General features: G+C 44.2%; 1 protein-coding gene across 1 annotated transcript in view; it reads left to right on the forward strand.

Moving 5' to 3' along the window:
* Window positions 1-6793: 6793 nt before the first annotated feature.
* Window positions 6794-24400, forward strand: part of LOC137519012 (carbonic anhydrase 13-like) — a 204168-nt gene continuing 186561 nt past the window's right edge. Inside the window, exon 1 of the mRNA XM_068237586.1 lies at window positions 6794-6880. The gene's annotated coding sequence lies outside the window, so the exon portion shown is untranslated. The remainder of the gene's footprint in view (window positions 6881-24400) is intronic.

Consider the following 24400-nt stretch of genomic DNA (forward strand, 5'->3'; position numbering starts at 1 on the left):
GTGCTTTTCTCTTTTTGTTCTCTTTTCTCCTTTTTCAAAAAGTGCCTTTTGCCATCTTCGTTTGTTTTTTCTAAATACATTTGTTGTGGTTAGTTTATAACCATTGAAACATGCTGTCTCCTTTGTTCTTTTTTCTCTTTGTACAAAAAGGATGCCCAAAAGTCTGTTCTGCCTTCTTCATAATGTACTGGTCTGAAATCTCATCCAAGCTGAGACGCATATGAGTGTACCAGCAGTGTACGTGAAATACAAAAAGGAACAATCATGAGCCCTTGATTGGGTAGTATATCAGAACCAATGAGATTCTGGATACATATAAAAGAAAAGGGGTACTCACAAAGGTTGGTTACCACTAAGGTGGGGAGATTAGCCTAGACCCCACTCAGGTTAAGAAGTTACTCTCTATAGAAGAAAATGAATAAGAGTAACATCCCTCCAACAAGGGTGGGCTGTAAAACTTAGTTGTTTGTTAAACAGAGGCGCCAAAGTAGAATAAAATAAGTTAAAACCAGTTTTAAAAAGGGAGGTAGTGGTGGACTTACCTTTCCAAACAGACTAAAATAGTTGATATTCAGTTGAAAATTTCTTTATTCGAAATACTCCACATAATTCAACACGTTTCACGGCATTCAGCCGCTTCATCAGGCAATAAAAAGGAGCAACAATTTTGAAGTCCTAAGCCAGCAAAAGCGCCTTCGGAGGAGACAGAGGAGCTTTTGCTGGCTTAGGACTTCAAAATTGTTGCTCCTTTTTATTGCCCGATGAAGCAGCTGAATGCCGTGAAACGCAATGCAGTGCTTGGGAGTCTTTTTAATTAAGAAATTTTTGAACGGAATATTGACCATTTTAGTTTAATTGAGGTAAGCCCACCACTACCTCCCTTTGTAACCTCCCTGGCGGTATGATTATTTCTAGATTTTTATTTTTTTTCCCAAAAGCGGTACAATTTTTTTTTTCCACAAGCTTTCAGACCATAAAAATCATACCGCTTAATAGATCTGCAGCAGCCCTGCACATTCCACACCTCCAATGGATCCAACTTGGGATTACTGCCCTGAGCTGCGGATTTCCGACCTGAGCCTGACTCTGTGTTACCGCTAAGGAGGTTGGTTTTAACTTATTTTATTCTACTTTGGTGTCTATGTTTAACAAACTAAGTACCAGCTTGTAGGCTTGCATCACTCTGAGCCTGGGACCTGCCATAGTGACAATGGTCTATTGCAGTTTAAAGAATAGTCCTCGGTTTCCGAGTAAGTAGCTCTGAATCAACCACTTTGAAAACCATGCCGTGGATGAATGTGCTGGTGTAGAGCTTTTTCTCACTGACTTGTGTATAAGCCGGCTTTGTGGTGAGAGCGGCCAAGAAGTATTGGGTCAGAGTGGCTGAGAGAGCTGGGAAATGGGGATAAGTTGCAGGGCCGTATGTGTCAAACGGGGTGAAGTCGGTTGAACAATCGGATTCTTAAAGGATACCTGATGTGACATGATGAAATGGACATGTGTATGTACAGTGCCTAGCACACAAATAACTATACTGTGTTCCTTTTTTTTTTTTTTTGTCTCTGTCTGAATGAGTTAAATATCAGGTATGTAAGTGGCTGACTCAGTCCTGACTCAGACAGGAAGTGACTACAGTGTGACCCTCACTAGTAAGAAATTCCCTTTTTTATCTCTTTCTTTCTCTCAGAAGCCATTTTCTGCTAGGAAAGTGTTTTATAGTTGGAATTTCTTATCAGTGAGGGTCACACTGTAGTCACTTCCTGTCTGAGTCAGCCACTTACATACCTGATATTTAACTCTTTCAGGCAGAGAAAGGGAAAAAAAAGGAACACAGCATAGTTATTTGTGTGCTTGGCACTGTACATACACATGTCTATCTCATTATGTCACATGTCACTTCGGGTATCCTTTAACTAAGAGGGAAGCCCCTGGATCCTCCAAGGACTTCCCGAATCCTTCTTGCCCGTACTGCCGCTTACCAGGACTTTGGAATATCCAGGCTTTGCTCCTCTTTATGCACTAATGCGGCCGCATGCACCAAAGGCTTACTGCATAGGCGTGGCAATATGCATGCACGGTTTGTGGAATTGAAATTTCCGATCGGAAAACAGAACTTGGAAATCAGATCTCTGCAGAAATACTGCATTACTGCCATTTGGTGATTTTTATCCCAATCACAGAACTCGAAATCAATGGACCAATCAGAGAATGCAGAAACAACTCGTAAGTATTTGGCCAATAAGACGACAAAAAAAAAAAAAAAAATACTCAGAAATGCAAGCTTGGAAATTTGAATTCTGTAGAAATACTGCATTACCACAATTCAGTAATTTTAGCCCAATCACAGAGCTCGGAAGTATTTTGGCCAATCAGAGAATGCAAAAAAAGACCCAAAAAAAACTAATCGGAAATCCGAAGCCAATCGGTAGTCGGCATAATCGGAAGTTCTGCAGAATCGGAAATTGACATTTCCGACCATCCCTAATGGCCACCCTCATGCATGAAGAGCGAGGCCCAGATCTGAAATCCTATAAGCTCTTGTATTTCTTTCTGGGCTCCACACGCGGCAACAGTGGTCTGGAGGATTCTCTTTGTGTCCCAGAGGTGAGCCTTGAATCACAAATCAGATACTTACCTAAGAAGAGGGAACCCTCTGGGTCCTGTAGAGACTACCCTCTTCTTAGGTAAGTACCCGATTTGTGATTCAAAGCTCACCTTTGGGACACTTAAAGAGAATCTGTATTACAAAAAAAAATAATGCCCCTGGGGGGTACTCGCCTCAGGAGGGGGAAGCCTCTGAATCCTATCGAGGCTTCCCCTGTTCTTCACGGTGGTCTCGCTACGGGTCCAGGTACGGCGAGCATGTAAATATTTACCTTTCCGGCTCCAGCGCAGGAGCAGTTACCGCTCTGGTCTTGGAAATAGACGAAAGCAGCCGATTCCATCCTCTACTGCACAGGAGTAAGATGCCTGCGCAGTAGAGCGGACCCGACAGAGATCAACTATATCCGCCTATCTCTGTGCTGAGGGCTGCAACAGCTCCACCCGCTGGAGCCAGGGAAGGTAAATATATCAAGCCTTGTCAGGTTTGTCGAGGGAGGATCGCCGGAGACTTCGGGGGAGCCAGCGGTGGATTGCCTGCAGCTACAGGGGGTGGGAAGCCTCATTGGGACCCTGAGGCTTCCCCCTCCTGAGGTAAGTACCCCAGGGGATTTTTTGTTTCTCTATACAGAGTCTCTTTAAGATTATTGGATTAAAATATTCGTATTAATTAAACAAACATCAACATTAAACTTTTTAGTATTAAAAAATAATTCAAACCTACAGAACTGAAAAAATAAGCCAAACAATGCTTCCCCTGCATAGTTTAGGCCCCATTCACACTTGAAAGCGCAAAGAGTGATTTTTCCGCAATTGCGTTTAGCGCTGCTATAGTACTGAAACGCAATCACCAGGAAATCGCCTGAAAATGGTGCAGGCTACGCGATTGGGGATTTGCGTTAATCACCGGTGATTAACACGGCGATTAACACAAATCGCCCAAGGGTTTAGAGCACTAGCACTTTAAAAAGCGCTAGTGCTTGAGCGTTTTGCCGAAATCGCCGACAAAATGCTCTAGTGTGAATGGGGCCTTAAAGCTGCGTACATGTTACAGGATTAATGTTGCCTCAAAGTGATTGTGGGCTGTTGGTGGGGAGGGGAACAAGCTACAGCTTATTAGGGCAACTTCAATAACAACTGGATGCTCCTTTACAATTAAACAGAAAGCTCCATGCTCCAATCTGTTTTGGGGTTTCTGCATTCGCTGTGTTCGTGCCGCAATGTGAACCAGGCCTTGGAGGCAGAGGATCAGCAGGACAGCCAGCCAATCTGCATTATCTTAAAGGGAAATAAATATGGCAGCCTTCATATCCCTCTCACTTCAGGTGTCATTTACAGAGCTTCCAAAAAATATTCACAGTGCTCGACTTTCTCCACATTTTAGGTTACAGCCTTATTCCATAATGGAATAAATTATTTTTTTTCTCAGAATTCTACACACAACACCCTGTAATGACAACATTATTAGAGACAGAAACAAAAGACCGAGAGCCCAAATGGTGTAGTATGTCAAGGAACAGAATCAGCAAAACAATTCTAGGTGGATATATACTCACAAACATAGGTTGCCCCTAGGCAACCACTCCATATGCAGGTGGGGAGAATTGGAACCTGACCCCACTCAGGTGTAAGATGTCGCTCTCTGTAGAAGAAATAAGGAAAAATCCTTGCCACCCCAGGTGGACCGTTTTGTATTTAAGGATGAGGATCAGAGGCGCCAAAAAGGATAAAATAATAATGGGTTAAAAACATTAGGGGGGAGCTATACTCACCACCCGTTTCACAGACCAAAAACCAATGGAGACCACAATATTTGGTCAAAGCATTCACAGTTTATTAGTACTCCCAGGTGCTACGCGTTTCTCGGGACTAACCCGCTTCCTCAGGCAAAATAGGAGTACAAGCTAAAAGATACAAAACAATAATGTACATAAACATAGGCCCCAAATGCTTGTAGACAATAAAACACAAAAATAAATATTCCACAGAAAAATGCAAATATCCATACGGGTATATAGTTAAAATCTCTGATCGTTAGTGTTCATTAGGATATCAATATATACATATACGTGTTGCAACATAATACCTATAACCCAAGCACATCAACTATATATCCCATAGACCACTATCAGTGGTTCTATTAACTATCAGCTTGTGGTATGTAATAGCCAAATAAGATGGTAATGGTCTATTGCAGGTTTGGTTTAGAGAGAATATTCCCCAGGTGTATCCTATACAATAATGCTACATATATATATATATATACACATTTCTCTCTTGAAATCCTGTCTAGCATGAGCCGACCAGGCAAACTTACCAGTTGGGGGTCTGGAGCTAATATGAGCGCCTCAGTGGGGGAGCGAGGTGTGATAGTAATGACAACATGTACAAAGTTTACTTGAGATTTTTGCAAATTTATTAAAAAAAAAAAAATTGTGAAAGCACCTGTACATAAGTATTCACAGCCTTTGCCATGAAGCTCAAAATTGAGCTCAGATGTATCCTCTTTCCACTGATCACTCTTTAAATGTTTCTGCAGCTTAATTGGAGTCCACTTATGGTAAATTCAGTTGATTAGACATGATTTCAGTTAATTGGACATGAAGCCAAAGGAATTGTCTATAGACCTGACAGGATTGTCTCGAGGCACAAATCTGGGGAATATACAGAAACATTTCTGTTGCTTTGAAGCTTCCCATTAGCACAGTGGCCTGCAACATCCATAAGTGGAAGAAGTTCAAAACCACCAGGACTCTTCCCAGAGCTGACCAGCCATCTGAACTGAGCGATCAGGGAGAATGGTCTTAATTAGCGAGGTGACCAAGAAACTGATGATTACTGCATTGCTCCAGAGGTCCTCTGTGGAGAGAAAGAAGGATAACCATCTCTGCAGCAATCCACTTATCAGGCCTGTATGGTAGAGTGGCCAAGCAGAAGCCACTCCTTAGTAAAAGGCACATGGCAGCCCACCTGGAGTTTTCCAAAAGGCACCTGCAGGACTCTCAGACCATGAGAAACATTATCTGGTCTAATAAGACAAAGATTGAATTCTTTGGAGTGAATACCAGGCATCCCATTTAGAGGAATCTAGGTTGCGCTCATCACCAGGCCCATACCATCCCTACAGTGAAGCACGGTGGTGGCAGCATCATGCTATGGGGGTGTTTTTCAGCGTCAGGAACTGGGAGATTAGTCAGGATAAGGGGAAAATGATTACAGCAATATACAGAGACATCCTTGAGGAAAACCTGCTCCAGAACTTTCTTGAAGCTCTTAAGTGGGGCAACGATTCATCTGTCTCCAAGATACTGACCCTAAGCACACAGCCAAGATGTCAAAGGAGTTGCTTCAGGACCACTCTATAAATGTCCTTGAGTGGCCAGGCCAGAGACTTTAATTTCATTGAAACTCTCTGGAGAGATCTTAAAATGGCTGTGCGCCAATGCTTTGCATCCAACCTGATGGAGCTTGAGAGGTGTTGCAAAGAGGAATGGGTGAAACTGGCCAAGGCTAGGTGTGCCAAGCTTGTGATATCATATTCAAAGAGAGTTGAGACTGTAATTGCTTCCAAAATATGCAAATTGTCTCTTTAAGCCCCTGAAGTCAGGCTGGCTTCAGGGGCATAAAGTGGTAATTTGCATATTCAGTAGTGATGCATTGTGGGGAACCACAGTTGTTCACTTAAAACTGAATTATCGCAAATGCCTTCTGTTTTAAGAAGGCAAATCATAAGAAGCATTGCTTTTTAGTAGGAGGGCTTTTTGGTCTGATTTAGTCCCCTATACCTCCAGGTGGTTTTGGGTCACCCCGAGCTGCTTGGGTATTTTGTTTAACTTTTAATCAGTTAAAATGAATTTAATTCGTTTTGGAATAAGGCTGTAACATAACAAAATGTGGAAGAAGTAATGCACTGTGAATACTTTCCAGACGCCCTGTAAGTATAAGCACATTAACGCCATGAAACAGAAGGTGTTTACATATCTTCCAGCACATCTAGGGAAAAGCAAGGTAATGGATGAATCATCTGCAGAAAGAATTCTTGGTACACTAACTAATGCCTTGCTCACAGTTCCAGTGAGAGGAAATAAAACTTTAAAATGAGTCCTTGATGCATTGAGTCCTGTGAGAGAAGATCGTTGTGGGTTGTGTTGCTAGGGCCCGGCTGCCACTAGTACACAAACCAGGAAGGAAAGGAATGTACAAGAGATGATACTTTACACTAACAACACTGGCTGGTAACCTGAGGAACCGTCTGCAGGACATTGTACACCTGCTGCAGGTATTTCATAGTGTTTTCTTCATTTTCTGTACCCTGCAGTTATCAGAGCTTCTACAAGGGAGGCAGACCAGCATACGTTATGTCTCATTTATTATTGAACTAAGATGTAAGTGGAAAATTGTGCTGCCCCTAATAACCAGCCAAATGTGTTTGCTGCAATGCGCCTGGCTGCTTTCTACAAAGTACATTTTTGATAAGCAATATTTTCTTTAATAAAAGAGAGCCTATTACAGCCCTTTGTCAGGAAGCTTTTATTACAGAAACAGTGTCAGGGATGCCATTACTGTGACACGTTACTGCTTGCCCTGTTGAGTATTATTTTCTTAATGCTAATGATAGCGTTATGTATGGACCTCACCGGTGGCAGGCATTACATGTTTATAACATTTTTTAAATAACGTGAAGTCCACATCATCTTCAGCGTACTCTTAAAATAGTAATATGCAACAACATGGCAATCGGAATGACGTTTCTCAGCATACAGCCTCTTTTTCAAATTACTCTTAGGGATGTAGGCGGCCAAGTGTAAAATATATACACGTCTAATTAATTAAAATAAGAATGAGCGGTAATCTCTTATCGGAGGTGCCCATATCCTATTCACTTTGCTGCAAGGCACTGTGTATTGACCTGAAGAAGCAGGCTAGTACCCATGAAATGCATTGTCTGTTTTGTGTTTTGAATAAAGAGATTACCTCTCATTCTTATTTTAAGTATTAGAAGTTTATATACATTTTTAATTGCTTCCAAGCTATAGATGGTACAATATGTAAATGACAACAAATAGCATTTATGCGAACGTTTAATAATGAAATTACCAATCAGAATAACGGGACAATGCTGCTTGTTTCCCATTGCTCCTTGAAATGGCGGACCCGATGGGGAACTTCTTTCTTAATATGCAAAATAAGAAGGTAGTACAATGACTGCCCCACCTCCTAACTAAACGACTTACAAAGAAAATGTTTTTTACAAAGTTGTCTTCATGTACAAAATATACAAAACTGTTTTTTATTACATTTTTTTTTGTTAAATGTTACAGTATTGTATAAACTACTATAAGTAGTTTAAAACACATTGAAAACAAATAAAAAACATGGTTTATACAGTACTATAATTCCAAATCCAGAATTGTCCAAAAGTAAATCATTTTTTATTTTTTTATTTTCAACAGATGAATTTTTCATAACAGAAAGAAAAATAGAGAGAACATCACATTGTGTTGAGCATATACTTACAATATAAAAAGTCAACATGACTAACCAGTGCTGCCAGTGAAGTAAGATTTAACACAAAAGTGTAACGATTGGTGTAGCAAACAGAAGTCTGGTTACAGTGTGAACTGCAGTATCACCAATAAATCAGACACTATACCTGATTATATGATGATCTGCAGAATCACCAATAATGCAAGTATAGCTAACAAGGTTATAGCAAGTGTACAGTGCTTGGTGCAACAGTAATACTGATTAGTTTTGGCAGAACCTCACCAGAGGAGCTGGTGGGTACTATCAGTAAGGAACTTCACCAGTGACAAGGGCTCACTGGTGAGTAGAGTGGTCAGACAGATCGGTTCGGCAACAGACCGGAGGATACAGTACAAAATCGGCAGGCAGAAGGATAGAGGTATTTCAGGCAGAGTCAGCAACAGGATCAGATGGGCAAAGGTACAGAATCTGATAGCGTAAGAGTAGTCAGAAGAGAGCCAGAGTCATACACAGATAATCAAGCAATAATAACAGTAGTAATAACAATTCCTAGTTTTTTGTGAAATCCCTGGTTTCCTCCCAGATCAAAGCACACCGGAACTATCTACGGTCTGAGTGCTCACACGAAGCATTCGCAACAGCAGACAGTTTGCAAGTGATTCTGGGAGGCTTAAGAAGCGGAGGAGATCCCTTGGCCATGCCCACGCCCATCAGCCAATCCGAGCTGCCGAGAGTCTCCTCTGACGTCAGCCGACCGGCAGGTTAGCTGACGCGCCTCCTCCCCGCATAAAGGACCTGTCTGTGCGTGCGCGCGACAAAGCCACTCTATGAGCCACTGACAATCCCCTCTGCGTGCTAGACGCCGGAGAGACAGGCGAAACGCCCGACAGGGAAACCGAAGCAGCTGCGGGGGCATCCTGACTGCCCACAGCTGCATCTCCACAGAATGTTACAAAAAGCAAATCCTTTATCCACGTTTCCCTATGTATAAAACTACACTTCTATACTTCTACACTTCCTGATCACTGTGATTGACTCACAGTGATGCACTATTGCGGTTTCGGATCAGGTGGCATTAAAACTATGCCGCATCAGGCTCAGGCAGCCACAAGTGTGGCGTAGTTTTAACTATATGTGGTCCCGAACTAGTTAATATTTGGCATGCTGCTTTTACAGATCTAGGGAAAAATCAGGATAAAAAGAGAAGAGCGCATTCTCAATTTGGATGGGCCCTTTTTCTCGGGCGGCTCAAACAATGACATCTCTGTCACGGAAATGTAACATTTAAAGGTGAAGTTTTGTAGCTGTGCACCAAGTAGCTTTAGGGAGATGCAATGTGCTAAACACCTTGGAGAATGCCGCTCGGCCAAACAGATCTATCAGAAGCTTCTCCATGAAATCATCAAGCTTCCCTCCTGCCTTCTTGGCCAGGCCCACCAGTTTTACATTTGATCTGTGATTTCAATTTTCGAGATCACTGCTGCTCCCAAAGTGACTGCGGGTCTTGCTGTGTAGTTGTGAGCTGTTGCCCCAGCAGACGTACATTGTCCTCAAATGTGCTGATCCAACCCTCAGCCTCTGTCACCCAGGAGTGCATATTTTGCATATCTTGGAGGAGGAGGGAGACATCTGTCTTCACCGCCTAGCTTGGCTGTAATAGGTGTCAGGCTTGCTTGGCACGAGGCAACCGCCTCAAGTATCTGCTTCAGGGAAGACATGGGGGCCTCCTCGTCCAAGGAGCCATCGCCATCTTGTCTACTCTGAAACTCTTAAGTTTGGCGGCGGCTCCAGTTTCCCAGCGAGTCATTCTTAGTCGATGTTAGGATCCGACTCCGGGGATGCTTCGGACTTGGTCAGGATAGTTTTGAATTTAATCTAGCTGTTCAGGATATCTGAATTGGTCTTGGATGTACTGAGCAGCTCTCCTAAGATGCATGTTCATGCTATGTTCTACAGGCCACGCCCCATATAGTGCCCATGCCTAATCCATCAGACCTTCAATTAAGTTCTCTTTACTAAAATCCCCTATTGACTATCCTCCCCCTACCTTGTTCCCTAACAATAACCCTCCTAGCAGTAATCCTAACTTTAACCCATAACCCTATTGCAGTATGGCACCAATACCCAAAGCTCAGCTACATAATAGCTGAGGCTTGGCACTCCTCCTGTAGCATGAGTGCTGCCATGCACAACCTGCTCTGGCCTACTGCGCAGGTGCAGCCGCACTTGGGCTGGCACAGTACAGCCTCACTCTTGCTCAGGGGTGCCTCTAGTCATTTTGTCACTCCAGGCGAGAAAACCTGTGGCGCCCCCCCAAGCCCCTCCCCCCCCAGGAAAATAATCATAATGCAGCATCGTTTCACCAGAAAATAATCATAATGCGGCAGTGTTTCATCAGAAAATAATAGCAATTATCGTAATTCAGAATCGTAATTCACCAGAAAATAATCGTAATGTGGCAGTGTTTCACCAGAAAATACACTTATTGCAGCAGCAGTTCACCGGAAAATATTCGTAAGGTGGCAGCGTTTCACTAGAAAATACACTTATTGCAGCAGCATTTCACCAGAAATTAATCATAGGGCAGCAGCGTTTCACCAGAAAATAATCGTAATGGGGCAGCGTTGTCAGAAAATAATCGTAATGGGGCAGCGTTGTCAGAAAATAATCGTAATGTGGAAGCGTTTCACCAGAAAATACACGTAATCCGAGCAAAGGGAAAGAGTAGAGAGGGAGAGGCAGCATAAGATGTAAGAGGGGGGTAGAGGAACAGAGAGGGGGAGGGATAGACAGCATAAGATAGAAGAGGGTGCAGAGAAACAGAGGGGAGAGGGAGAGACAGCATAAGATGGAAGAGGGGGCAGAGGAACAGAGAGGGGAGAGGGAGAGACAGCACAGCACTAAAGCACAGGTTTACAGCTTTACCAGCCTACAGCCTAACCAGCTTTCAAAGAAAACTCTAGAATCAAAAGAGCAGGGCACATTCTAGCAGTTATAACAGTACTGGGAGTCTGCACACAGGACAGGAAGTGTTCTTAGCAGCCTGCCTGCATACCTTCTCTTCTGCCTGTGCATGCAGCTTATCATCTCTGGAGTAGTGATGGGTCGTTCGCGAACGAGCCGGCTCTAAGAGCCGCCTCGTTGCTGCGAACCACAAGAGCCGGTTCTCAGTTTTGAAAGAGCCGATGCCTCAGCCGCCCCACAGAGCTCTGCTTTGCTCTGCAATAAAGGGCGCTGAGGCATGTTGGGAGATGTAGTCCTCCTCTTGCAGCTTGTAGGAGTGTATGGGGCGGAGCAGAGCAGTAGCAGGAGGGATTGCCCCAGTCAGAGAAGCAGTCTGGAATTGTCATGGAGACGGGGGCGGGGCTTTTACTCCGATTCTGAGTGGTGTTTAGTGATATTTAATGAAGAGCCGATTCAGAGCCGTAAGAGCCGGCTCTTTAATGGGAGCCGATTTCAGAAGAGTCGAATTCGTCGAGAGAATTCCCATCACTACTCTGGAACAGAAACTTACCTTCTCCCGGGCTGTGTTGCTGTCTCGTGCGGGGGCGGGGCTCCAACACGGACACATCACATTCTTCTCTCTGTGACTGCATCTGTCCCCTGGCTGTCTCGCTCCAGTGTCTGTGTGCAGCCAGTGACACAGGTGGGGGGTCAGACTGTCGGGGGCATAAGCTGGCTGGCCGCTGGCTCCTGGTTTGACTGGCGTGGGGTGGAGTTAAAGGCTGGGCCACACGAGGTAAACACTTTACCTGTGTGGCTACTGAGAAGAAGGGGCACGGCTTTAAAGAAGGAACCTGGCAGAGAAGAGCAGTAAGAGTTGGCTGGGGGAGAAGTGGAGGTGGAGGCACTGCTGAGCACATGGTAGCGTGCCGAGCACCAGGGACTGAGTCGGGAGGTAATATAATATAAAAAAAAAAAAAAACATGGTCACGGTAGCAGCGGTGGGGGAATGCGCCTCACCACCTCATGGCGCCTCACCACCTCATGGCGCCCCAGGCAACCGCCTATACTTGCCTGGTGGGTGAGACGCCCCTGCTCTTGCTTGAAGAGGAGTATGGTACCTATCAGATTTCTGACAAGCCCTTGTCAGTAATCTTTGGAGGGCCTGCACTTGCCAATGGGGGACAGCGAGGAAAGCCTCTTTATTATCCAGAGGCTTCCCTCTTCTTAGAGGAGTAAGTGATTTTTGTAGCACATCTCTTGAACCTCTGATTTTAGAAACATTCTTTCTCTGAAAGGCTGGTTCAGCAGTTGCACTGCACCATGAGGTTCCATGCAATCAGTTTCCCACGTTCAGATTCCACCTGGAGGCAAACATAAGGACTGGATGATCTGCAGCAGGGACTAAACTGCAGATGAATTCCACCTACATGCAGAACTCTTCTTTAGTAGCCATTGCCAGCCACAAGGTGGTGTTGTTTACTCATTTTTAGTCTGCAGTAAAACTATCCCTTTTAGAAAGATGAATGGTGTTGTATTTATAGTGACTGTGCACAGACTATTGATTATTTTTACATTGTTGACTGAAATAATTGTTTTTATTTGTTTCTTTATCTTCTATCTACAGAGCCAAGATTTTAAGCAGTGATTTAGAGTGTATAGAACCATTCATATATTAGCTGTCCCCAGAGGATCGCCTGTAAAGGTGGCCACTAACAATCCAATTTCTAGCAAAAATCGTTTGAGCGATCACATAATTCTGATCGGAAGTAAAATCGTTCACTAGACCATCAACGAACCAATCTTTGCTTCCTATCACAACCAACTAGAAAATCAAAATTTTGGTTTGATGAAAATCCAAACGAACGACTATTTTATTATTAATTTTATTATTGTTCGTAATTGATTGTGCTCATCAACAGAGATTTACAACCAATTCGATCAGAATTTCTGATCGCTCTAACGATTTTTCGCTAGAAATAGGACCTATAGTCCAATTGGACCACCTTAAAGAGAACCTGAACTTACCTCCTGTGTAGCCTACTTCTCAATCTCTTTCCCCTCTCCCGCGTCCCATTTGTCTACTATGATCGATGGAATTCTCCGTCCTCTATTTTAAAAATGGCCATTACCCCATAACAGTTTTCTGGTCAGCACACTGTTAAACTGTTATATCACCCGCTTGAGCCATAGAGAAACATGGACATTACCTTGCACATTCAGTTGTAACTGACAGCTGCTGATATATAACTGACAGCAACTGGTATATTTCAGTTCTGACAAAATATTGTCAGAACTGGAAGGGATCACTGTAAGAAGAAAATGGTGAGCTTCTGAGAGGAACTGACAGTGAGTTTAGTATGTCATATTCATTTTCAGCTACGTCATGTGTTTATTTTAAAAAAATTTACTCGCTTCAGGTTCCCTTTAAGAATGTCATATAAACTACTAGAGAAACTTCAGTGAGATTCAAATTACATGGTCATCTAGATTTAAAAAAAGATGTGTCCAATAATGCTCAACCTCACCAATCTTCTCCCTGATAAAGCTATCAGCTAGCTATGAATAACCTTCAAAGTTAAGAAAGCATCAAACTCTTCTTAAAGCGATCCCAAGCTGAAGCTTGGGCTCAAGATAAGAGATTAACCTGAAGAGATGGAAGCCTCAGGATCCTATTGAGGCTTCCCTCATTGGCCCAATGTCCACCGTCACTGAGTGAGGCCCACCTCCACATTGGGGCCGCACTCCTCGAGTGAGGCCATGCAGTAGCCACTCGAGCAACGCCGTGCATGTGCAGTAGCACGGACCCCGCATCTCTGGCTTATTGCATATATAGGGATGTGCTCACTCAGCTACTGCATGGCAGTGTTGAAGGAAGAGGAGTTGCACGGACCCGATATGATTAGCGACTATGCCTTTTCGCTAATATTCCGGGGGGCCGTGCATAGTGACGGGGACAATCAGAGCACCGAGGGAAGCCTCAATAGAATCCTGAGGCTTCCCTCTCATTAGGTAAGTATCTCATTTTGTACCGGAGCTTTGGCTTAAGTTAAGTACACTTCAAATGCAAGTATAGAATTTGCCATAATTACTTCCTGTGGTGATATTTCATATTTTTTCACCACTCTTACTGTGAACCCCTTTCTACACTGGTGATAAATCTAATTTCTTCCCTGTGTAGATTATGTCCTCTTGTCCTTTTTTATACAGACCTGTGGATAAAAAAAGCTTGCCTGCCTTTTTTACATTCAGTAGAAGTGCTGAAAGCGCTCTTCATGAGTCGATCTAACAATTCCTCCACCAATGCACACAATCGCCCTGTGAGGAATTCGACTCACCAAATAGGTTGGACTACGAGTGACAGTAGTCAGATGTGCTGTTGGGGCATTAAGTAGGCTCTTCTCACCTTCTCTGGCTTCCTCTCAAGGGGATGCTTTGTCTGCACCCTATAATTATGAGGGGTAGGTGCCTAGCCACTTTATAAACCATTTTACTGTTTATGGCAACGCGGGTCCTTACAGGTCACCATGCTTTTCAGGATTCCTTTATCATGCTATTTGATTGCACCTGCCATACAATTGATATGCTTTTCAGGATTCCTTTATCATGCTATTTAGTAGTGCCTATTTAGGTTAAAAAAAATTACCATCCATACCTCTCTTTAGATATGTACACACCTGTGATTGATGTCAGCCATCAGGGATCACTACCCAATCCCCTTGGGTGACATCGCTGGGCCGGGGTGCACATCAGTGTGAACAATGGAATCATCCATCGCTGAGTGTAGGGGGGGGGGGAGTAGATCCGGAGGGCAGATCGCTTGTGTGTCGGGGGTCACTGTACACATGCTTGATAATCAGCTGAAGCGGTTGTGATCACCGCCTCGGCTGACTTTAGAGTGTACAGGGTATGCAGTTGTGCATAAGAATTCCATAAAGCATAATATAATAAGAATAGACGTGTTCTTCCTCCTAATTCTGTCATCCTAGGCATCTGCCTGGTTAGCCTATGCCTAAAAACAGCACTGCTTGCTTAGATAAATGCTAATTTATTATTTCCTCTGTCCCATGAGGATACATGTCTTGGTTCCCTGTTGTACAGTCTACTGATCAAGTATAAACTGAAGTGATTATGAAAGATTGTTCTGGGGAAGTTTATTTATTTATTGTTTTAAGTATGTTTATTTTAAGTATGTGCATAGCCTTAACCACTTCACAACTGAGGGGTTTTATCCCTTGAGCACCAGAGCAATTTTCACCTTTCAGCGCTCCTTCCATTCATTCGTCTATAACTTTATCATTACTTATCACAATGAAATGAACTATATCTTGTTTTTTTTGCCACCAATTAGGCTTTCTTTAGGTGGGACATTATGCCAAGAATTATTTTATTCTAAATGTGTTTTAATGGGAAAATAGGAAAAAATGTGGGAAAAATCTATTATTTTTCAGTTTTCGGCCATTATAGCTTTTAAATAATGCATGCTACTGTAATTAAAACCCATGACATTTATTTGCCCATTTGTCCTGGGTATAAAACCGTTTAAATTATGTCCCAATCACAATGATGGGTGCCAATATTTTATTTGGAAATAAAGGTGCATTTTTTTCAATTTTGCATCCATCCCTAATTACATGCCTATAGTTTATAAAGTAACAGTGTTATACCCTTTTGACATAAATATTTAAAAAGTTCAGTCCCTAAGGTAACTATTTATGTATTTTATTTTATTGTAATTTTTTTTATTACAAAAAATAAATAAATTGGGGAGTGTGGGAGGTAATAAGTAAATTTTTACTGTAAAACGAATGTATTTGTGTATGAAAAATGCTTTAGGGTGTAGTTTTACTATTTGGCAACAAGATGGCCGCAGTAACTTTTTGTTTATGCGACCTGTAAGCGTCTGGAAGTACACTTATAGGAAGCACAATGAGGCTGGGAAAATCACAATGACCGCGCTGCTTCTCATAGAAGCAGCTGGTCATTGCGGGGGCTTAGATCAATGAACGTTCATTGATCTCCGGGTGAGTGGGCGCGGCATGCACAAGTGCGGGGGCGCGCGCATGAGCAAGTGGGAGCGCGGACAGCGGCGGGAGGTGCGGATATCTCCGCCCCTGGTGTTTACAGGGTGGAAAAAGGCACAGAGATATCCGCACCGCTGGGGGTAAAGTGGTTAAAGGATTCTCAAGGTGAGTAAAAAAACTATTTTTGCTTACCTGGGGCTTCCTTCAGCCCCTACAAGCCACGTGTGTCCCTCGTCGCAGCTCCGGTCCTCACAAGTCTCCCAGTGGCAGCCTCTGACAGATGGGTCAGCATCTTGTGCACCCCCCTACTCCCCCCCCCCCCCCCGCGCGTCACCAGGAGTGTACTGCACCAAAAGACGCAGGTGCATGCCTGCACGTGCGCAGAAGATGCTGACCCATTCAGGGGATGGTGATCTTCAGAGGCTCCCAGTGGGTGAAGACTGGAGCTGCGGCAAGGGATACACGTGACTTGTAGGGGCTGAAAGAAGCCCCAAGTAAGTGAAAATAGTTTTTTTTTTGCTCACCTTGTGAGTCTTTTAACCACTTAAGAACCACGGGCTTCAACTCCCCTAGTGACCAGGACATTTTTTACAAATCAGGCCAATGCAGCTATAAGGGTTCGCTGCAGGGCCATACGATTCAGCACACAAGTGATCCTCCCCCCCCCCTCTTCTGCCCTATAACATAGTCTTCTGTTGGTGGGCTGTGATCGCTTTCCCAATGTTTATTTTTTTACAATTATTAATTTGTGTATTTTTACAATACATTTTTGTAATCATTTTTTTTAACCTACCCTCCCTCCCCCCACCAGCTAATCAGCGCGATAGGCTGTCATAGGCTTCAGCCTATGACAGCGGATCGCTTCTCTGCTGCCTAGGCCCAGTAGATCGCAGCACTTTACAGAATAAATAGACGGTGGTTTAGTCATCTAACAGTCTCATTAGTGGAGCTCCGTCATTCTAGCGGAGATGTGCGCATGATCTTCTACAAAACCCCGCCCGAGGACTTTACGCCAATTGGCGTGGAGCAGTTCTGGGGCTGCCGCCGCGTTCACGTCAATCGGCGCTACGTGGTCGGCAAGGGGTTAAGGTGCCCACATAATGATACAGTCTTGATTGTACAATCTTACCACTTCTATGTAATATGATGGATTACCTAAAGTATACATGCAAGTACATTTATTCAGTTTACCATTGTACTGTTTGAATTTGGTAACATTGCACAGTCAATATTGTATCATGACTGGGCACCTTTATGGTTTGAGGTATTGATGTGTTTTGGAAAGCTGTAATAGAAAAACTTCTGTCACTGCTTTTTTGGCAACATAATGGAAGATAAGAAGCAGCAGCATGCACCATCTGTCCAGTAAATCGTGCTTTAATCCTTCAAATTCAACTCCATGTCACAACAAAGGTAACATCCATTTAAACACTTGATTATGGCAAGTTCATACATACAGTTCAGTAGATAGCAGTGGTTAGGTGGGTGCCTTGGGTGTGAAAGGGTCGGCGACGGCCGTTTCGCGTCCAACGCTGCGTTTCACGTTGCGTTGACCAAGCATCCAGTTGGACGCGAAACGGCCGTCGCCGACCCTTCCACACCCAAGGCACCCACCTAACCACTGCTATCTACTGAACTGTATGTATGAACTTGCCATAATCAAGTGTTTAAATGGATGTTACCTTTGTTGTGACATGGAGTTGAATTTGAAGAGCACGATTTACTCGACAGATGGTGCACGCTGCTGCTTCTTATCTTCCATTATGTTGCCAACCACTTTCTTCACTTGAATTTGTGCGGAGCACATGTCTAGAGATTCCTTCATACTCCATAACAAGGTGGAGATAACGTTGAGAGTCCATTGGCCTACAGGAGTACCGGCCCACATGTGGGACGTATATTTGTATGAAATAAGGGAGTGCCACACTGTACTGCTTCTTTGAATAAGTTTTGGACTGCTTTTTAGGCAGGCAGTAACTGTCTGCTTTCACTCACGGCATGTATCAGTCTTGGTGACAGTAATTCATGGAGGAGGTTGAGAGGAGGGGACGACCTGTACGTTGACAAAAGTCATGGTAACTCAGTTTACCAACAATAGCGGTAACCATGTGATAGCATTAACGACAAACCGGTTTCTATAACTAACCAGTGCATTTTCATGTTCCTAAAGAACAATTAGGATTCTGGTGTGTTTGCAAATTAGTAGAATGCATACACTAAAAAAATACTCCCAGCAATGCTAATCACAAGAAGTTGAGTAGATATCTGATTTTGCCTGAAAACAGTTTACAGAGATTGTGTGTGTTGCCTAATTTAGCTAACTTGACCCTGATGTATCCATTTTCACGTCATTTTAAGGTAGCCCTAGACTTGTAGGTTTAGTCTGCAATTGGAATGGAAGTAAGCATCTACCGAACAGTCCATATACACTGCAAAGAAATGTCTGCTGACATTGGGCAGTGTTTCACCCAACAACAGTGACATTTCTTCTTTCAGTGCTGCACGATTTGCCTTGGTTATGCCTGATTGTTATGCACTCCGCTGTTCTGCCACTAATAAAGCAATCTGAGGAACAGTCCCTGATTGGTAGAGACATGGGCAATTCTCTTTTTCTCCTGAGTTTTCTCCTAGGTGATATTTTAAAAACTTGTCATAAAATGCCTTTGAAGTCACCAGTAAGCAAGAAAATACTCAAAATAATTTTGACAGTACTTTTTCAGCAACTTTTGGGTACTTTTTCAATTGTAAAATGCTGAAAATTTAGTTTACAGAGAAGATGGAAATTATCTCCTAGGAGATAACTCAGGTGAAAAAAAATGAATTGCATATGGGCCATGGTCTTCTGTGTGTTCTTTGTTTTCTGGTCTGAGGAGAATTCTCTGCAACTGCCAGAGGCTCCCACATATGTGCACTTACATTTGGTGGCCAGTGGAACTTTGTTTTGTGATTATTGCCATGAAGTGGCACTTTCTTAATGTTTGGCAGAGAAGACATCACATCAGACTTGGATTTCAGTTTGTAAGAATCTATACGATGGTTGCTATTGGCAACAGCACAACACACCTTTTACTCCGGCACCAGAAACTCATTAGAGCTGCAACTCACAGCGACAGCATACAGGAGATAGAGCGGAGACAGCCACCTTCACCTTTCAAGGGGTTTATTCAGCAATCTGGCATCTTTTGTTACAGGTTGATTTCTTTAGAGTTTAAACAGTCTTTCCTATATCCTATGTACATCACATATATTTACAGCATACAGACATGAAGTTATTATTCTAACTAGGAAGTGTAGAGAGCAGGATAGCTGGAAAGTAAAGTAAAGTAATCTCTGCCATCCTGTCTCCCCATTTTATATGAACATCAAAGAGTTACATTCTGAGATCACCCGAGCCATACCCCCAACCCTACAATAGGCGGGCATGGGCATGTGACCACATCATCATCTAATACACCAATTCTTTATGACCTAGATGCAAGGTATGCAATGTTTTCCAAATATTGGCTCTGTTTACCGTTTCGTAGTCTAACAGTCGGGACATTTAGAACTGAAAACATATTGGGCCTGATTCACAAAGCGGTGCAAAGTGTTTGCATGCCTGTGAAAAGCCCTTTATCACGCCTAAAGTCAGTTTAGACGTGATAAAATGAAACTCGCGCAAAATTCCAGTGCGCGCGATATGCCCATTAAACCCTATGGGCGCTGCGCGCGGAATTACGCGATTGCGCGCGTAAAACTTTGCGCGCGGGACTTTGCACGCGATAAAGAGCACAAATCGGTGCTAACTCAGTGGTGCAAAGGTTATCACGCCTAAAGTCTTTTAGGCGTGATAACTGAGTTATCACCGCTTTGTGAATCAGGCCCATTATGTGTCCTTCTAAAGGAACATGCTTCTTGTAAATGACTGCATAATTTCTCTCCGAGAAACCATGCTTAAAGAGACCCTGCATCTCAAGTCTTTACTAGACTTTAGTACCTGAGGCCCAGAATTCAAGTATACTTACATTCTAACACAGTTAAGATCATTTATGGAGGAGATGGGTGGCCGACCTAGCCAATCTAGGCTTGTGGCAGATTACCATTCAGCCTCGCCCTGCACTTAGATTTCCCATCTCGGTGGACAAAAGTCAAAGCACAAGCAGGGGCTTTCACATTGTATATGTGGCTTTTGCTACCACTCAAGGCAAACAATAGTAGGGAGCAATATTTAATATTGCATTAACCACTTAAGGACCGCCCCCAGCCGATGGGCGGCGGCAAAGTCCAGGCCCAAACGACCGCAATACGCCCATCGGCGGGGGCGGCTGCGGGAGTGGCTATGCGGCGATCGCGTCATTTGTGACGCGATCAGCCGCCGGGGACTGGCTCCGCCCACTGCTCGCTGTAACCCGCCGGCCGTTCGGAAGCGCCGGCGGGTTACTAGCTGCCCGATCACCGCACGGAAAGTGTATAATAGGCTTTGTAATGTATACAAAGCCTATTATACTGGCTGCCTCCTGCCCTGGTGGTCCCAGTGTCCGAGGGACCACCAGGGCAGGCTGCAGCCACCCTAGTCTGCACCCAAGCACACTGATTCCCCCCCTCCCCCCTGATCGCCCACAGCACCCCTCAGACCCCCCCCCTGCCCACCCCCCAGACCACTGTTTGCACCCAATCACCCCCCTAATCACCCATCAATCACTCCCTGTCACTATCTGTCAACGCTATTTTTTTTTTAGTCCCTAATCTGCCCCCTACTCCCTCCTGATCACCCCCCCCCCCACCCCTCAGATTCTCCCTAGACCCCCCCCCCAGACCCCCCCGTGTACTGTATGCATCTATCCCCCCTGATCACCTGTCAATCACCTGTCAATTACCCATCAATCACCCGTCAATCACCCCCTGTCACTTTCCCATCATCAATCAGCCCCTAACCTGCCCCTTGCGGGCAATCTGATCACCCACCCACACCAATAGATCGCCCGCAGATCCGACATCAGATCACCTCCCAAATGCAGTGTTTACATCTCTTTTCTCCTCTAAACACCCACTAATTACCCATCAATCACCCCCTATCACCACCTGTCACTGTTACCCATCAGATTAGACCCTAATCTGCCCCTTGCGGGCACCCAATCACCCGCCCACACGCTCAGATTGCCCTCAGACCCCCCCTTATCAATTCGCCAGTGCAATATTTACATCTGTTATTCCCTGTAATAACCCACTGATCACCTGTCAATCACCCATCAATCACCCCCTGTCACTGCCACCCATCAATCACCCCCTGGCACTGCCACCCATCAATCAGCCCCTAACCTGCCCCTTGCGGGCAATCTGATCACCCACCCACACCAATAGATCGCCCGCAGGTCCGACATCAGATCACCACCCAAGCGCAGTGTTTACATCTATTCTCTCCTCTAAACACCCACTAATTACCCATCAATCACCCATCAATCACCCCCTATCACCACCTGTCACTGTTACCCATCAGATTAGACCCTAATCTGCCCCTTGCGGGCACCCAATCACCCGCCCACACGCTCAGATTGCCCTCAGACCCCCCCTTATCAATTCGCCAGTGCAATATTTACATCTGTTATTCCCTGTAATAACCCACTGATCACCTGTCAATCACCCATCAATCACCCCCTGTCACTGCCACCCATCAATCACCCCCTGGCACTGCCACCCATCAATCAGCCCCTAACCTGCCCCTTGCGGGCAATCTGATCACCCACCCACACCAATAGATCGCCCGCAGGTCCGACATCAGATCACCTCCCAAGTGCAGTGTTTACATCTCTTCTCTCCTCTAAACACCCACTAATCACCCATCAATCACCCCCTATCACCACCTGTCACTGTTACCCATCAGATTAGACCCGAATCTGCCCCTAGGGCACCCAATCACCCGCCCACACCTCAGAACGCCCTCAGACCCCAGCCCTGATCTCCTCGCCAGTGCATTGCTTGCATCTATTTCCCCCCTCTAATCACACCTTGAGACACCCATCAATCACCTCCTGTCACCCCCTAGCACACCTACCCATCAGATCAGGCCCTAATTTGCCCCGTGTGGGCTCCTGATCACTCGGCCAAACCCTCAGACCCCCCTCAGACCCCCTTCCGATCACCTCCCCAGTGCATTGATTGCATCTATTTTCCCCTCTAACCGCCCCCTGAGACACCCATCAATCACCTCCTGTCACCCCCCTAGCACTCCTATCCATCAGAACAGGCCCAATACATCCTGTCATCTAAGAGGCCACCCTGCTTATGACCGGTTCCACAAAATTTGCCCCCTCATAGACCACCTGTCATCAAAATTTGCAGATGCTTATACCCCTGAACAGTCATTTTGAGGCATTTGTTTTCTAGACTACTCCTCACGGTTTAGGGCCCCTAAAATGCCAGGGCAGTATAGGAACCCCACAAGTGACCCCATTTTAGAAAGAAGACACCCCAAGGTATTCTGTTAGGTGTATGATGAGTTCATAGAAGATTTTATTTTTTGTCAAAAGTTAGCGGAAATTGGATTTTTATTGTTTTTTCACAAAGTGTCATTTTTCACTAACTTGTGACAAAAAATAAAATCTTCTACGAACTCCCCATACCCCTAACGGAATACCTTGGGGTGTCTTCTTTCTAAAATGGGGTCACTTGTGGGGTTCCTATACTGCCCTGGCATTTTAGGGGCCCTAAACCGTGAGAAGTAGTCTAGAAAACAAATGCCTCAAAATGACCTGTGAATAGGATGTTGGGCCCCTTAGCGCACCTAGGCTGCAAAAAAGTGTCACACATGTGGTATCGCCATACTCAGGAGAAGTAGTATAATGTGTTTTGTGGTGTAATTTTACACATACCCATGCTGGGTGGTAGAAATCTCTCTGTAAATGGACAATTGTATGTAAAAAAATTCAAAAATGTGTCATTTACAGAGATATTTCTCCCACCCAGCATGGTTATATGTAAAAATACACCACAAAACACATTATACTACTTCTTCTGAGTACGGCAATACCACATGTGTGACACTTTTTTGCAGCCTAACTGTGCTAAGGGGCCCAAAGTCCAATGAGTATCTTTAGGATTTCACAGGTCATTTTGAGACATTTGGGTTCAAGACTACTCCTCACGGTTTAGGGCCCCTAAAATGCCAGGGCAGTATAGGAACCCCACAAGTGACCCCATTTTGGAAAGACTACACCCCAAGGTATTCCGTTAGAAGTACGGTGAGTTCATAGAAGATTTTATTTTTTGTCACAAGTTAGCGGAAATTGATATGTATTGTTTTTTTTTCACAAAGTGTCATTTTCCGACAACTTGTGACAAAAAAAAAATCTTCTATGAACTCACCATACTCCTAACAGAATACCTTGGGGTGTCTTCTTTCTAAAATGGGGTCACTTGTGGGGTTCCTATACTGCCCTGGCATTTTAGGGGCCCTAAACCGTGAGGAGTAGTCTAGAAAACAAATGCCTCAAAATGACCTGTGAATAGGACGTTGGGCCCCTTAGCGCACCTAGGCTGCAAAAAAGTGTCACACATGTGGTATCGCCGTACTCAGAAGAAGTAGTATAATGTGTTTTGGGGTGTATTTTTATACATACCCATGCTGGGTGGGAGAAATCTCTCTGTAAATGGACAATTGTGTGTAAAAAAAATCAAATAATTGTCATTTACAGAGATATTTCTCCCACCCAGCATGGGTATGTGTAAAAATACACCCCAAAACACATTATAATACTTCTCCCGAGTACGGCGATACCACATGTGTGGCACTTTTTTGCACCCTAACTGCGCTAAGGGGCCCAAAGTCCAATGAGTACCTTTAGGATTTCACAGGTCATTTTGCGACATTTGGTTTCAAGACTACTCCTCACGGTTTAGGGCCCCTAAAATGCCAGGGCAGTATAGGAATCCCACAAATGACCCCATTTTAGAAAGAAGACACCCCAAGGTATTGCGTTAGGAGTAGGTGAGTTCATAGAAGATTTTATTTTTTGTCACAAGTTAGCGGAAAATGACACTTTGTGAAAAAAAAATTAAAATCAATTTCTGCTAACTTGTGACAAAAAAAATAAATCTTCTATGAACTCACCATACTCCTAACGGAATACCTTGGGGTGTCTTCTTTCTAAAATGGGGTAATTTGTGGGGTTCCTATACTGTCCTGGCATTTTAGGGGCCCTAAACCGTGAGGAGTAGTCTTGAAACCAAATTTCTCAAAATGACCTGTGAAATCCTAAAGGTACTCATTGGACTTTGGGCCCCTTAGCGCAGTTAGGGTGCAAAAAAGTGCCACACATGTGGTATCGCCGTACTCAGGAGAAGTAGTATAATGTGTTTTGGGGTGTATT

This window comes from Hyperolius riggenbachi, chromosome 5 (assembly GCF_040937935.1).
Source record: "Hyperolius riggenbachi isolate aHypRig1 chromosome 5, aHypRig1.pri, whole genome shotgun sequence".
In the NCBI taxonomy this organism is placed as follows: Eukaryota; Metazoa; Chordata; class Amphibia; order Anura; family Hyperoliidae; genus Hyperolius; species Hyperolius riggenbachi.